Source organism: Mustela lutreola, chromosome 7 (assembly GCF_030435805.1).
Source record: "Mustela lutreola isolate mMusLut2 chromosome 7, mMusLut2.pri, whole genome shotgun sequence".
NCBI classification, from domain to species: domain Eukaryota; kingdom Metazoa; phylum Chordata; class Mammalia; order Carnivora; family Mustelidae; genus Mustela; species Mustela lutreola.
This window is the reverse complement of record NC_081296.1, coordinates 152,842,335-152,849,159: the sequence shown is the minus strand read 5'-3', so window position 1 is coordinate 152,849,159 and position 6,825 is coordinate 152,842,335.

Here is a 6,825-nt window from a genome sequence, read left to right as displayed (position 1 = left end):
CTCAGGAAAGAGATCACATGACCAGATTGTGGTTCACTGTTTATGGCAAATCAGACCAGAAAGCCTGCACTTAGACTCACTGTTCAACCAGTTTCCAGGCTCTTTGCCTACCATCTGTGCATCACAATGTTGCCACACATCCTTCTTGTGCCTCAGCAGATCTCAGACCCTGGAATTCTGCCCCACTTTGCCACTTCAGCACCTTTATGCCAGCCACATCCCCACAGTAGCACACTTCTAAAAGTTCAGATTTTATGCTCTGCTGCTACAATACACCGTGGTAGCTTCCAGATGCAGGCTCCATCCCTGATGTCTCCCCCACAGTTTTATCTGTCCCAAGACAACTCTCTGCACCTGCTACATAACAAAAGGAGGTTGATTTTCTATTTGAAGACTTGTGGGTTTTGTTCTCTCAGACCTCTGATTGACTTCTTGGCTGCTCAGAATGACTTGATGACTACCTAGCCGTGTTCCAGAAATCCAACCTAAGACCCCTTTTCCTCTGCCATCCTAACTACTCCGTCCCACATTTTCTTGTAGCAATGAGGGTGTGATAAATTCCTTCTGTATATGCTAAAGCCCAAACTTGAAACCCAGTGTTTTATTTCAGAATATCCTAATTTATTTCTCTATTTGCTCTGATCCAGTTGTCTTATGGTTCAATTGCTCTTCCAATGTGCAATCCCATTAAATATTATGCAATTATTGTATTATTTTGCAATAATGGCTGACATATGTTGTCCACGTACATAACCTCACTCACTAGGCAACTCAGAGAGGAATAAAAAACTCACTGCCCTGGCAGTGAACCCAGGGCTATGAGCAAGTAGTGAGGGGGCTCGCCAAGGACAAGAATTGCAGGAATATTGCTAGCACCACTCCATGTGTCCATGCAGGGAACACAGGTGCATTTTGGATGGCATGGCCAGTTTGCAGTCTTCCTGATGCACAAAATCCACTCAGGGATGGAAACTGCAGGATGTGGAGACAGAGAAGAAGTCCTGTACTCATCCAGCAAGACCAAAGGGATTGAGCTGAGAAAACCAAAACAGATAGCTCAGAGCTGCAACCTGAAATTGAATTGGAATTGAATTTCCCTGTTGCGTTTGTTGTCCAAAGGAAAGGAGACACACCATAAGAGACTCTTAATCTCAGGAAACAAAGTGAGGGTTGCTGAGGGGTGGGGGGGGGATGGAGAGGATGGTTGGGTTATGGACATTGGGGAGAGTATGTGCTGTGGTGAGTCCTGTGAATTGTGTAAGACTGATGATTCAGAGACCTGTATCCCTGAGTAATTAATACTTTACACGTTAATATATAAAAAAAAAGGAAAACAAAAAACTATCATCTTAAAAAAAAAGTCCCTGTAGGGGAGCCTGGGTGGCTCAGTGGGTTAAAGCCTCAGGTCATGATCTCAGGGTCCTGGGATAGAGCTCCACATCGGGATCTCTGCTCAGCAGAGAGCCTGCTTCCCCTTCTCTGCCTGTGTCCCTGCCTACTTGTGATCTCTCCCTCAAATAAATTTTATAAAAATCTTTTAAAAACAATAGCCCCTGTAAATCCTTCAAAGAGGTTGAAGGGTAGCATTTTTATTTATTTATTTATTTATTTGTTTATTTATTTTTATTTACTGCTCTCCCATTAGGTTGAATTTACTAATTGAAAGTCAGAGGACTTGGAATACTGAAAGCAATAAAACATTTTTTTAAAAAACTCACAGTGGACAGGCAGATTTGTTATTTTAGGAGGGATATGATGCATGAATCCTTTTTAAATGTCCCTAGCAGAATTCAGAGACTAGAATTGGAGGAAATATTCCTAAATGTGTGGCCTCACCAGGTCCCATGTCACAGGGAGATTAGGCATGTGCTCTTGAGTCCTTTGACCACTAACCATCAGTGCCAGTGGGAGTGTCTGTGGACAACAGAGTCCATGCATCTCTGAGAGATTGTGTAAATTTAAAGATGCTGTTTTCTCAGGCTTTCCAGGAGACTGTGGATATGATCATCATGTGGTATCGGACTCCGTACCAAACGGTGAACCATTTTCCCATCTTGACAACTGTCAGATGTGAACCTCAGCCATTGGATATAAAGGTGGTATCACTCAGGATAGAAAGACAAATCAAGAAGACTTTCATCTGCAGGAAGGGAAGGAGGCTTTGCTTCAGGAATGACTTCACAACGTGGGAAAGTGGACATATAAGAAATAAAACATATGCACATGCCATGGAGGGTGGACATGGGATTAAGTCCATCTACCTGTGTTCTATGGGCCCTTGAAGACTGGTTTCTTGCAATGTCCCACCTCCCAGGTTCCCCAGGACTTTGTTGCTGATGATGACACATAGGAAGGAAATACTCTGACTTTCTTTCTGAGTTTCCTTCCAAGTACTGAATCAAAGTTATAACTAATTTGTCTCTGCCTTGCAGCATGCTACAACAGAACATTTCACTAAAGGCTTTGATATCACCTTGGGACACCAAAGAGGTGAGAGACTGCAGAAGATCTGTGGGAAGTGACAGCCAAACTTCCTCCAGTACCTTGATGTAAAATCAATTTTACTGCATTTCCAGATGCCAGGTAACCCCCATTATGGGTGGACATAGTGGCAACATTCCCAAAGGTGACAGGCAGATCCAAAGGGACTGGGACAAGGGAGAGATTCTTTTGAAAGTAACTGTGGGAGAAGAAGGTATGTCCCAACAGACCTTTTCCTGTCTCCCTGACCAGAATCTCTCATTGCCACAGAGACACAGATCCCACATCAGACATAAGTTTGTGTCCACACGCTGATACTATTGCCACATAAAATTACTCACCAACTCCCTTAGTGAACAGGGATTTGAATGATATGCTGTTCTTTAATCCATTGTTACAAAAGATACCCTGGATTTCTGCTCCATGGTTAGCCCCTACTATAGTTTTGGGCATCAAGCTTTTCCAAAAATGCCTTAAACTTATGACATAAACATATTGCACATGTCCTTCTAGCATCTTCACAGGAACTTCCTAATTTTAATTATGTTTTATCTATATTTTCATGATTGACAATGAGCTTTCAAAAACACCTATGTAAAGTAGACTGAACAGGGCAGAGAAACTCGCATATGATGCAAAATTATTCCTCTGCATCTTCTTCAGGTTCATAGTTGTTGTGGAAAGCATATAAATAATATATTTCCTGAGTTCCTCAGCTATATATCTAGGGGGAGAAGCAAATTTATTGTAATATCAGACACTGGAAACAACTTCTTTTTTATCTTTTTATTTTATTTTAATTTAATTAATTTATTTTCAGAAAAACAGTATTCATTATTTCTTAAAAAAATAAAATCCTGCTATGTCCATTCTTAGGACAGGTGCTAATCATTAAAACCAGTGATTCTTTTTTAAGGTTTTTATCATATTAATTGTTTCAGACACATTGTATCTTGGTAGTTTTTACTTTAAAAAGAAAGAAACATCTTTAACAACTGAAATCTCACCTCCAACAGGAATCTCTGCACTCCCACAGTACTCTTCCTGTCTGACGTTAATCAGTCACATCTTATCTTGTGTTCCAATGAGGTGTTTAGGTCTCCTCTCCATTAAACACTGGAGCAGCTCCAGTGGAGACCTGTTTATCTAGCAAAACACCAGTTTGCAGGGACACACTGTGGAGAACCTCTGGATAGAACAAAACAGCAGTCAAGTTTGCAACAACAGAGGGTCCTTCCCAGAAATTATGGGAATTCTGACAATCTATATATGTGCATGAGACAGGAGCTTTGCAAAATGGATAAGCTAGAGTAACAGATGTATTTCTTAGGAAAAGTCAGTAAATTTCTATCAGAGGATGTGCTCATTGTTCAGGAAATTTTCAGAATACCTCTGAGTGTGCCAGGACAAGCTCCCTCTAGAATATGGCCTAAAAGAAGAAGACTCTGACATTCTCTGGTAGATAAAAGTGCAGATTTTGAGCTTCAGAACGAAGGGGAGGCTGCACCATAAATGAAGGCAATCAACATGGTCCTGAGAGAGAGAACCCAATTCTAGGCAGACCATGATGAGGAGACATAGATGGTCACTAAGAAGCAGAGGGTCTCTGGGAAGCAGGAGGCAGTGGATACCCATGTCTCAATTCTAAGCTATTTGCACTGAAGTAATGTAAACCCTCTGCACTGTCTCACATGACCATTTCATCATGGTTGTGTCTGGAGGGGGTAGTTTGGAATGGAGAAAATGGGGTAGAAGTATCCTTCCCATCTGTACTTCTCAAGGACACTATTTCCAGAAACCTCAACATAAAGGGTGCATTTCTCCTACCTGAATGAAGCAAAATAAAAAGCGGGCAAATTATGTTGCAAAAATTAAGCCAGATGGAAATACATGAATGATAGTGATGCATCAGAGAACTGTTAATACAAGGTGCAGGGTGGGAACGAGAATGTTAGAGAGGATAGACAGACAGAAAGGACCATAACATGGACAAAAGGAGAAACAGAAAAGCCAGAAACAGAAAAGCCAGAGATAATCAGACACAGTGAACAAACCCTCCAGGAATCCACAAGAGATATGAGAACTGAGGTGGAAGTGCCCTTCTCACAGGATGAAGGATGGAGACCTAAACACTGGGGCTGATAGCTGGGTGCTCCCCTTAACTGTCTCTTTCTCTCACTCATGGCCAATTACTCAGCAAGTCTTGCCGGTGACAAGTTCAAGACACACTCAGAATCCAACCATTTCTCACCCCTTCGCTGCTGCCACCCTGGACAGAGCTCCTATCAGTTTTCACTTGGATGCCCTCAAGAATCTCCTCACCTTCCAGATTCCAATATCCCATGTCCCTGTCTCACTCCTAACTATTCCCCACACCAGAGTCAGTCAGAGAACCCTTTACCATGTGGAGAAAGAGAGGGTTGTTGCTGGTTTGTGGCTTGTCTTCCCTCCTCAAAGGTCAGCCCCATGAAGGCAAGTTCTTCTATTTCTGTTCACTGCTGTATTCACAGAGTCCAGGGAGGGCTACAGTTTGTGCAGTTAGAACCAAATAAATATTAGTTAATGAACTACACAAACAGTTATAGAACTATACACTAGATTTCTGGGTAAAGAATAAAGGATCGGGTGTCTGGGTGGCTCAGTGGGTTAAGCCGCTGCCTTCAGCTCGGGTCATGGTCTCAGGGTCCTGAGATCGAGTCCCGCATCAGGCTCTCTGCTCAGCGGGGAGCCTGCTTCCTCCTCTCTCTCTCTGCCTACCTCTCTGCCTACTTCTGATCTCTATCAAATAAATTAAAAAAATCTTTTAAAAAAATAAAAGAATAAAGGATCTGCATTTTGTATTTATTTGTGGGTTTTCAGAATGATTGGGGTCTAGAAATCATGTCTCTCACTCGCTCTCTTTTTTTTTTTTTTTTTGGTCATTATCACTGAGATTACAATGGCCTCTTCATAATGTTCACTGCATGAACTAGTGGAAAGAATGTCCGATAGGTTGTCTACATTACATGGTGCCTAGAACTGGCCTGGACAGAATACGGATGCTGTTCTGTCCCCACACACAAGAGCAGGTACATGTAAAGAGCAGAGGTCATAAGCAATGGCCAGACTGCAGGAAAACCATCATTCAACATGAGTTGAATGAATTCTGCACCAGCGACACACAGTGCAGAGGTGACGAAGATAACTCTTGTCTTCGAGGATTAAGAAAATTGTAGGCATCTCTGCTTCTACCTGCTTGTGAACAAGTACCATGGTGGTATACGTGTTCTGAGGGAGATGCACACGGGGAACATTGGGAGCCACGAAGAAGTAAGTGATCATCTTACCTGAGGAGGCCATGTGGTCAGGGAAGGACTTCTGAGGAAGTTTTTAGCTGAGATGAACTATGTCTCAGGACGATGTCTAGCAGATGAGAAAAGGCACAATGAGGGAAGAAGGCAGAGACTGTGTGAAGCCCAGCACCATGGTCGCCTTCCCGAGTGGATCCTGGGAGGAAGTTAACAAAACGGGGAAGGGCAGGAAACCCTTATGGCACACATTCCTCTAAGGACAGAACCTGTGCTTTCCAACACTCATGGACACTCCTCCTCTCAAACTACCATTTCCCCCTAGAAAGGTGACCAATAAAGGGGCTTAACTGAGTTGAAAACATTGGGAAACAAAATCAGAGAAGGGAATCAACTATCTACTTTCCACTCCAGTTTATGGGAGGACTGATGCATGTCTGTAGAGCACGGTGTTCCCTGTTATTGTCAGCACCTACAAGGAACAATGTAGGTTCACACCAGCTCTGTCCCAAAGCATGACATGGCTGCCGGGAGGCTCGATGTGGGGTAACACAGTCTTCTTCCTGGTTGTGCAGCTCCTGAGGCATTCCCATTGGATTTCCACTCCTTTGTTCTAAATGCACTTTGTACAAAGAAACGGACAGAATCTGAAGCAGAGATCATGTTTTCAGGAAAGCAAAATGGTTTTTATCTTCCGATTAAAAGAAAACCAGGAGGGTGGCAGAGTAGCAATACTTTTGCACTGTTTTGACAGAGACTACATTCTAGTCACAGTTAACACCCACAGTCAAGGTCCACAACGGCTCAATGTAAGTAAGTTCTTGGGACAATAGGAGACACGCATTTGTCGAGCCTCCTAATAGGCCTCAGTAATGCAGGAAAACTATTCTCAACAAAAGGAGATTCCACACATGTCCGGTACACTCTGTGGGAGTGTGGGCAGGTGTGGCTGCAGAAATGGGTCCTCTCCATGCACTGGTGACAAGGAAATAAGGCTCCTGGTTTGAGGCAAAGAGCAGCTGCTGTTCCCAGGTGGTGCCTGCAGCTCACAGCTGAG